At 31.0% G+C, this 10,484-nt stretch overlaps 1 pseudogene; it reads right to left on the minus strand.

The window, feature by feature from the left end:
- Positions 1–303: 303 nt before the first annotated feature.
- LOC149170797 (E3 ubiquitin-protein ligase SIS3 pseudogene) lies at positions 304–1,250 on the minus strand (annotated as a pseudogene).
- Positions 1,251–10,484: the final 9,234 nt, after the last annotated feature.

The following is a 10,484-nucleotide window of genomic DNA, read 5'->3' on the forward strand; positions in this document are numbered from 1 at the left end:
TTTTGGAGAGTTGTTTGAAAGAATTTTTTCTCCATTAGTGCTTTGAAGCGGTCCATCCTTCTTGAAATCAAAATTGTTGGGTCATTGTAGCGATTTTCTTATAAATACTAGTAAGTTCCCATTAAGCAGTGCACACTTTCCCTATCACTGGTTTGCTAAGCAATGAATCACCCTCGAAATTTCATATTTTTCGTATCATCTAAGTTTCCTGACAATGATTGAAGAAATCGGTACATTATAACCATGTTCGATAATTTCATGATATGTGGAGGACTTGAAAGGATTTTTTATGCCTACATGAATTCAATTTGAAAGGTTTCTTGAATTCTCTAATTGGTTGGACTCCAAATTAGTTGTAATTGAACCCTCTACAAGGTTCGTTTCCCATTTCACCTATACTCATTTCAATGTGAACTGAGTTCTGCACCCTAATAGTACGGAGCATATTCTACTCCTGTAAATGCAGGAGGTTTCTTTGCCCCTTAGGTTGAGCTCTTATGTAATGACTACTAGGCATACTTGTGAAACTTCTTGCCGAGGCCTGAGAAGATCTACTAGAGTCCCCAGTTTGAGGTCGTTGTGTGTTTGCCAGAGCACTAAGGTCCAGATTAGAAAACTCAGAACAACGACAACAAGGGAATTTTATGTTAAGGCGAACCATCCCTAAATGCATTCTACAAGAAAATTATGTGCACATGGGAACCCACGTACCTTAATTCCAACATGGAAATCCCTAAAGAAGATAGGGCACTCACTATAATTTGTAGGCACTGCCTTCATACGGAATTTTGGAATCTCCTGAATAAGTGTTTTGATTTCTTCCCTTTGTGCTGGTGTCAAGTAAAGGCAAGGGTGATATGTCACAGTATCTTGTACCATGCCCCACAATGCCTTCCCAACAGCTTCAAATGCCTAATCAGGCACTCTGATAAGATGAACCAAAAAACCACAAATTCAGAAATAGGAAACCCTTGTGCCCATTGTGGAGGTGCCTACCTCCACATCAACCACTTCTCAGTAGAAATGCAGGCAATACAAATAAGTCCACAGAAACTAAAAAGAAACCAAATTAAGAAGCCCCATCTTTTACCATTTTTAGCTAGAAAATTTCTTGCAATGGTAAACCATATGCTTCCAATTACAGTCCAAGCCCATAGAAATGGATAAAGAACTAGGAAAAAGATTGAAAGAACCACAATTCTCCTGCAGAATCACAAAAATCTTTGTTGGCGACCTAGATCCAATCCCATTCCATTTAAAGTTGATTCTTATCACGAGGAAGAAGAAGTTGTAGAAACATAATACAAGAGGAGGAGCTTTGAGCTTGGAATATCAACGAGCTAATTCATCGTCAAGTCCAATGTAATCAAATCCCCCAACATCTGAATTCAGCAATGGATTTAAGGGTTTGGCCGATCTATGGGAGTTGAGAATAAGTTGCAAAGCACTTTCATCTTGGAACTGTGCGAGAAGATGATTGACTTGTTCCCCATTCTCTTCCCCTCTCGGCAACCTACTCCAAATTGTGTTGTTGGAAGACCTTCCATCAATTCATTTTTTAAGTGTCTAGATTATGTGTGTCCCCTGGTTTCGAAACGGCAACATGTCTATGCAGAAAATCAATCAACTTCATTGTTTTGTTTACACAGTTAAATATTGTCGAGAAAAGAAACCAAAGTCATCTAAGAAATTTATTTTACATTTGCACCTAAAAATGCAACCACTAGGGCACAACTACAGACAAATAAATGCTGGTAAAATTCATTTAGCATTTACCAACAATGTAGGCCTCAATTAAATTGATGATATTTTGTTAAGGATACTTTAAAAAAATCAAACAAAAATGTTTTTGTTTAAGAAGATGATGTAAGACCAGGAACTCCAGTGTTGCTTGAGATTGGTAAAATATTATTACAGTATGGAACTCCAATGTTTCCTGAGATTGGTAAAATACTCTTACAGTGTGTAACATTCCTAACTTTTGTTTACCGAGTGATCTAATCAAATTTGAAATTAAATAAACTAGCTACATTTTATCTTTATTCTTATGCAATAATTTATTAATTTCTTCCCTTCCTAAATAAAAAAATTGTGCTAGAATTACAACATTTTGTCATCTAACAGAGCATCCAAATATTCTTGTCATCCCCAAAACTTGGCATCGTGGAAAATGAGAAATTAAGAAATAGTACAAATGAGTATACTTATTTATATTTATATATATGGCACTAAAATGAATATAGAAATATAATATAATATATAAGTAAAATGTAAGTATAAAACGAGAAAAAGATTTTATTAAAAAAATAAAAAATAAAAATGTTAAGAGAATAGGAATGCATATTTAGCTTCACATAAAATAAGACAAGACAAGTACTCTTTAAAAAAATATGTTACTATAGAATCTATTATGTATACTAATGAATCTAATATGTTACCTTATGTTACCAAGCCACTAAGGTACTTAAAACTAGAAAACTTTGTTCTCTTAAATATTCGAATCTTCCCTGTCTAACATAAACTAGCAAAGAAATTTTCTCGCTCAAAGAAAAAAACACAAGAAAACGATAGTTTCGGTTGGAAACAAGGAGCAATAAAGACAGAAGTGGAGAGAGGGTTTTATGTATCCTATGAGGGAGAGCAAGAGAGGAACGTGGGCCTCATGCAAGGCATGGCCGGCATGAAAACCAACTACCAATATTTTTTTTATTATATATATATATATATATATATATATATATTTTTCTTTTTTTTATTATATATATATATTTCTTTTTTTTATATATATATATATATATATATATATATATATATATTTCTTTTGATTATCATTGTATTTTATAATATTTATAATTATTTTTTTATTATTTTCATTCTAATTGATTATATTGCTCTTTTTATGTATATTTTATTAAAAAAATATATTTGTTAAATTAATTTAATTAACAATCTTTAGAGTATAACCTTTCTAGTTATGCTTCACCCATTCCCTTCATGCAAAATAAAGAAAGAGCATATATTGTATCTTAGGGCCTTGTGGTATATTTAACATTATCTTATGTGTAGTTAGTTAAAAATATACAAGTTTGACTTTTTGTATTTATATTTAGTCACATTTTTCAAAATTATATATGTCATAAAGATACAAGTTGAGTTTACTTTACAAATTTATGCAAGTAAAACTTTAAATTTTTATATATATAGATGGAGAAGAGTTTACAACTCACTACATATATAAAATAATAAATTAACCATAAAAAATTAAAATATATATAAAAAATATTAATCATGCTCATAATGTTAAACTACTGCATCCATGAGAATTAAATAGTTGGAATGCATATACACCAATGGTAGAGTTCCTTAGGACATTCATTACATTAATGTTACTGCCCACCATAATTTATGCCATTCTTTGCATAAATTTAGATAGGAGTAAATATGGAAGTATGTGGATTTACAAAGGTTAGTGCCCACCAAAATTTATGCAAGTTGTGGCAAAAATTTCATATCAAAGAATTATTGACATTGGAATCAAAGAAAACCCAACTATATGTCCAAGGAGTGTGTAGCCTCCTATAGGGTTAAGTGTCTATTAAAGGAATAAAGGGAAAAAAAAAATCTTGAAACGAGATTTACGAATGCTTAAGACATTTGCACTAACCTTTTTAATTTTCTAGTTTTTTATTTTATCACTTCACATTAACAAACTTTAGTGATTACATGTTCAAGTATATTGCAGTTATGTCATGGGTACAACAAAATATACTAAAAGGATGAGTGTATATATAAGTATATGTATGTATATATTGTGTAAAAATGGGTTAACCATATCTATCTAGAGAATTCCTATAATTGAAGGTAAATTGAAAATGAATAATATGAGATTTAAATATACAAGTTATCAATAATTTAAACATATTATATTGGCAACAATATCATGTTATCAATAAATGAGAAGTTCAGATAGAAGGGTCTCATTAAAATTAAAATAGATATTATGGTCTAGATGGACACTGGTAAAAAAACCATTCCATTATAATAAACTAAGGTATTAAAAATATAAGTTGATAATGCTCTTTGATAATTATACATATATCCTTTAAAAAAAAGGAAAAGAAAAACAATTGTCAGAATTGTAGTGATATTATGGAATTGTAGTGGTATTATGGGTGTTACATTGTCTGTATATATCAAAAAGATTAACTTGGAAACATGCAAATTCATTCAACACAAGTGTTGTGGTAGTATGAAGAAATTAATGTCCTTCATGTTTATTTTACACTAGTAGAGAGTAGGGCATTGATAGGTGTATAGGAAATTATGGAGAACTAAGACGAGATATTAATTTATGCATCCTTTAGGTGACGACAACTTATATTATATTTTCAATGAGGAAAATAAATTTCTAAGGAGAATTTGTGCTAAAACAAACGAGTTAGCAAAGGAGCCTCTTATGGTTGATTAAGGAATGAAAGTTTTCAATGAGTGATAGATGAAAATTGCCCCTTGATTTAAAACAGGGTTACCTAAGAAAGTCTAAAAGGGACTGAAATTCATGATTGATTAATGAATGATTAGAGATACTAGAAGAATGATGTATTAGTATCAACAATGAATGTGAATGTGTGGACATGAAAGCATAGTTTTATGTTGGAATGTTAGTTTACATAAGTCCTCATACAAGTTGCATAACATTTCCTTCACCACAAGGTTCAATCTAGGATAGATGATACCAACAAAGTATACAAACTTTTCAAAATAACTATTAAATGCTTATAATAATAAGCATCAATGTGACAATTATGTGGAATATTCTAGGATAATGATAATCACTTTAGATGAGAGGGAAGGTGTAATAAAGTGTACTAAGTTAGAGAAAAGAAAAGAGATGACAATTTATATGAATAAGTATGAGGATCATGAAGAAAAGTTGGTGCTTAGTTAAATGTAAAGAAAAGTTAATTTATATACCATTGATTAAATAAGATTGAACAAATCATGTTTGATCCTAATAAGGATTATGTTATTTAAGTATAAGAAGGTGCCAACAACATTTATACAAAACAAGAATCTAAAAGAAATATTAATAAAATGGATTAGAGATGGATCATTTATGAGAAAAGATTGAATATGTGATCATAAGTTCATTAGTGAATTATAAAGTCTCTGAAAGACAACATGACATAGATTAAGAGAATCATGACCTTTTCAAGGTAACATTAATGAAGGGAAATGCTACAAATGAAATGAAATAAAACAAGATAATTGAATCAAATAAAAATCCTAGAAGATAAATAAACTTATTGATAATATGTGATTCCACAATCAATCAACAATGTGTGGATTTGACTTGACAACAACAATAAATGGTTAGCAAGTGGAAAAGAAGAAAGTCATAACAAAGGATGGTAGACATAAGTTATCCAATGGATTACGCACTTCACCCTTCACCCTTCTCGCTTCATAACCTGACTTGGATGTGGTGCTTATGCTAGAAAATTGTGGCTAGGTGGTAAATAACTCCAATTCAAACAATTACTATAGATAATCTTGAATAAGATCATTTTTTTAACTATTTACTTTGCTATGTTGAACCACACTATGTTATTTCCTTACATTATTTCTAATTCATGTGCGTATAATGGCTACTTAATTTCCATTCCTATGGACATTATTGTTTTTTCAAAATAATCCTATATACATTACATAAGGAATCATTTCAAAAGGAAACTAAGTGCATTACATGCATATATGCATATTTGGGTTGTCCATGTGATATGGTTGTGAGAAAGATATTTGTGAAACTAACAAGCCTCAAAAATAAAGTTGAAAAAAAAGGTTATATATTGCACCAAAGTTGTTGTGTTTGTTGAGTTAACAATGATTGTTTAGAGCACTATGAAGCTCAAAAAAAAGAAAAAAATGTCCGCACGATTATTAGTGGCAAGTGGAAGAAATTTCTACCAAAGTCTAGTTCATTTATTAGATGTTAGAAATAGTAATATCCACCTACTAGACAACAAAACTAAATAAATCAAGAATGTATCCATTTCCATTGTGTATAGAGATTTTAGTGGAATCCTTGAGAAATTGAGTTTTAAGGGTGATAGGAACATGATTGAAATTGTATTAAGTCATGCATCACATTTTAACCAAAAGGCTACCAATACAATGTTAAAAGACCCAGAGAAGACAATGTTAAGTAAAAAAAAAAATAAATTAAGAAAAATGAAATGGTTGTTCAAGTTGGATGGAGTGAGAAGTTATGATGTTCCATCCAGAGTGTTGGTATTTACTATTCTGACAAGATCTAAACAATGCCAATTATTATAGGCACCAATGCACATAATTGATGGTTAATAAAAATGATTTATGGAATGTAAATGACAATGGAAACTCTATAAACCCCAAAATTAAAATATTAAGAAAGAGAATTCACAAACTATTACAATCATGTAAGTTCATGAATATTATTTTCATAGTTGTTCACATCCTAGTCTCTAATTAAGATTTGCTTCACAAACATTACAAAAGGTATGCTTTAACAATATTAGAAATTTCTCTACATAGTGTTTAATTATGATTCATTGAGTCTCTAAATGTGCTCCATATACTATTACAAGTCCATGGACAGGATTTATCACTTTTCAGTGTTCAATTGTGCCTCACTTATTTGTCCCCAGTTGTGTTTTGCATAGAGTTTTTTACTTCTTAAAACTTAAGAAAACACTTAACCTAGTAGCAATTTACAAAGTGATAATATAATCTATGAATGTATAAATAGATACCCTTGTGATACTCTCATTTGAACTAGCTCTACTTTTCAAGATTTCTATATCCAATATTTAACATAATCTTTTACATATATATTATTTCTCAAACAATCATTGTGTGACTTAGTGAATGGTGGAGTCTGCACGCAAAACATCTATGGCCCCAAAAAAATAAATTATGTATTTTAATATATGAGTTTAACAACCTAGTTATAAATAAAATTCCCCGTCACATAACAATAACATAAATTTTCTATAATACCATACAAAGTACTCATAAGGTTCAATAGGACAGGTAGAACCCAAAATCTACTACTCGAGAGGATGTCGAGACTATATATCGTAACTAGCTTCACTTTTTGAGCATATGTGATGCCCATTTTGACTTAGATAGATACTTATACCAAACCTATCTTTGTAGTTTCATGTTTTTATTTATTTATGAACACTATGTAATATTGATGCATTTTAGTTGGACAAATGAAACTACTTATATAAAGAATTTGATGGATTAGGTATTTTTGACTAAAATATTTGATGTATGACTTATTTGATGTACGACTTACTTGGTTATTATTTATCTAGTGTATAACTTATCAGAATTATTGTTGTTTGATGTATGACTTAAGGGGATATGATTTATCTAATGTAAGATTTATTTCCAGTATGTCCTTATGAAGTACAAAATTGACACATGGATACTAGACTTAATAACATGATGATTAATATCACGTATATATATATATATATATATATATATATATATATATATATATATATATATATATATATATATTGTTGTTATGTATATGTGTGAATGAGAAGTAACCTGCAGATTTGAAAGAACTATATGATAACCAAGATCTACTCTTATGATGGGGGAATGTTGAGACATCCAATGAGGAATGGTATGATGTACATTGCTCTATTACATTTTGTATCTACTTGATATGCATTATTATGACATGGGTAAAGTGTAAATGGAAGGTGACAAGACTATCTAACTGGATTATTCGATGAAAAGTATCTAACCAGTGTCGTAGTGTGGTCCATATTAGGGTGTTGACCCAAATTTTGAGGAGGGGTGGAGATAGTTCCCACCGTGTAACCTCCAAGCCTGGAATTGTGGGAGGGAAGTGATGGACACACTCCCCTAGATGTTTGATCGTGATTGTCAGTTTCCTGTTGGGAAGTTAGGTTGATATAGTCAACACTTCTGCCATATTGGTTTTATCAGTGGTTAGATCGGTATAGTCAATGTCATAATATATTGTAGCAGAGTATGGATAAGATGGGAGTGGAAGTAGGTTAGGAAGGATAGGAGGCTATAGGTTAGTTGGAGACTCTTGATGGGAAGTGGTATCATTGCTTGACTTACTTAATTTGACTACTATATATCTCTCTATTTTGTTATGCCTTATTGTCAAACTTCTTTCATTTTCACTCTAACTTTGGGACAAATTTCTCTAAAGGAGGGGTGTATATAATGCCCTACTTGATTCTATCAGGATAATTTTGATTAGTGTTTAATTAACCTACTGATATTGACTTACAAGTATTAAGAAATATTTATATAAACCTACACTTGTAAATCAGTAATTTTATTTTACTAATATGACTTTTATTATTTGTTATTATTGTATTCCCAAGGTGTCTTCTCAAATTTACTTTTGGATAAAATATGGTCTTCTCCAATTTATTTCTAAATCAAATATCTATATTTCTATTCCCAAGGTGTCTTCTCAAATCTACTTTTGGATAAGATATGGTCTTCTCCAATTTATTTCTAAATTAAATATCCATATTTCTATTCCCAAGGTGTCTTCTCAAATCTACTTTTGGATAAGATATGGTAAGGAAAATCAAGGATATTAAAATAAAAGGATGAGGGGGTAGTCATGGAATTAATGGTAAGTGGTTGAGGTGGATGAGAGGAAGAGACATAAAGGGAAGGAGGATGAGAGGAGAAGGGAGGTAGATCTTGGTTCTTTATTTTGGATGGGAATATTTTGTTTTGGGAAGAGAAATGTGGAGGAGGATAATGGAGAGAACGGAGGGAAAAGTGAGAGAAATAAAACTTAGATCTATTGGATATTATTGGTTCTAAATTGGACACAGTATAGTTGGTTTGACTTAGGTTCGAAGGTCTCAGTAACTTGTGGAGGTTCCCTAGGCTAGGAAATCATTCATAGTTGGCTTGGAGGTAAATTCAGTCGGGCAGCCCAGTAGAAGCATCTCAACAGAGTCAATAGCATCCCAACCAAGCCACTAGAACATGTATTCTTATAATTGTTGTTTTATTTATGTAAAGTGCTACAACTGAAATTTCTTACATGTTTAATACACTGAAAATCAAATTTTATGTTTTTGTCAAATAATTGTTTTCTTATAAATATAATATTTTCTTTATTGTGATTAAATTAATTGATAAATTTAGTTTTAGTTAGAATACATAGGATGATTCATGTGATAAATCAAATATCTATTTTCCTATTCCCAAGGTGTCTTCTCAAATCTACTTTTGGATAAGATATGATCTTCTCCAATTTATTTCTTAATTAAATATCCATATTTCTATTCCCAAGGTGTCTTCTCAAATCTATTTTTGAATAAGATATGGTAAAGAAAGTCAAAGATATTAAAATAAAAGGATGAGGAGGTAGTCATGAAATTAATGGTAAGTGGTTGAGGTGGGTAAGAGGAAGATACATAAAGGGAAGGAGGATAAGAAGAATTAATGGTAAGTGGTTGAGGTGGATGAGACGAAGAGACATAAAGGGAAGGAGGAGAAGAGGAGAAGAGAGGGAGATCTTGGTTCTTTATTTTGGATGGGAGGATTTTATTTTGGGAGAAGGAATGTGGTGGAGGAATGTGGAGGAGGAGAAGGGAGAGAATGGAGGGAAAAGTGAGAGAAATCAAACTTGGATCTATTGAAGAGTATTGGTTTTAAATTGGACACACTACAGCTGGTTGGAATTAGGCTCGGAGGGCTAGGGAACCTATGGAGGTTCTCTGGGTTAGGAAATCATTCCTAGTTGGATGAGAGGTAAATTAAGTCGGGTAGCCTAGTAGAAGCATCCCAACAGATTCAAGAGCATCCCAATCAAGCCATTGGAACAAGTATTCTTCCAATTATTGTTTTATTTATGTGAAGTGCTACAGCTGAAATTCCTTACATGTTTAATATGCTGAAAATAAAATTTATGTTTTTGTGAAATAATTGTTTTGTTATAAATATAATATTCCTTATTTTGATTAAATTAAATGATAAATTTGGTTTTAGTTAGAATACATAGGTTAGATCCTCACATTGTGCTTCATGATTATTTGCTCCTTGTTTCATGTTGATGATTTGCTGAAGTTGTTAGAATATGCATTACTCATTATTTTAAAAGCAAATGTAAGTGTCACTAAAAGTTCCTGTATGATGGGAATTTTTGTTTGAAAGAATTGACAAAAATTTCCTGGATCAAGTGGTATTAGAGAGTTCTAACCTTTTTTGGATTGTGAGTTGAGTGTGCAACAAGAAGAGAAATGGATAATAACAGAGATCTCTACGATGCCTTCTATAGGATCAAAAGCATGGTAGATATATTGTTTTCATATTATGAGGAGAAAATGGCAAAAGAGGAACAAGATAAAGTGAGAGTAGAGGACGATGCTCCATCTCCATCTTCGAGAGAATATTATTCTTCTTCATGTTCTTCT

The sequence above is a fragment of the Pinus tabuliformis genome, chromosome 4_2 (genome assembly GCF_031772625.1).
Source record: "Pinus tabuliformis cultivar Carrire ecotype Pingquan chromosome 4_2, CPIR1, whole genome shotgun sequence".
NCBI classification, from domain to species: domain Eukaryota; kingdom Viridiplantae; phylum Streptophyta; class Pinopsida; order Pinales; family Pinaceae; genus Pinus; species Pinus tabuliformis.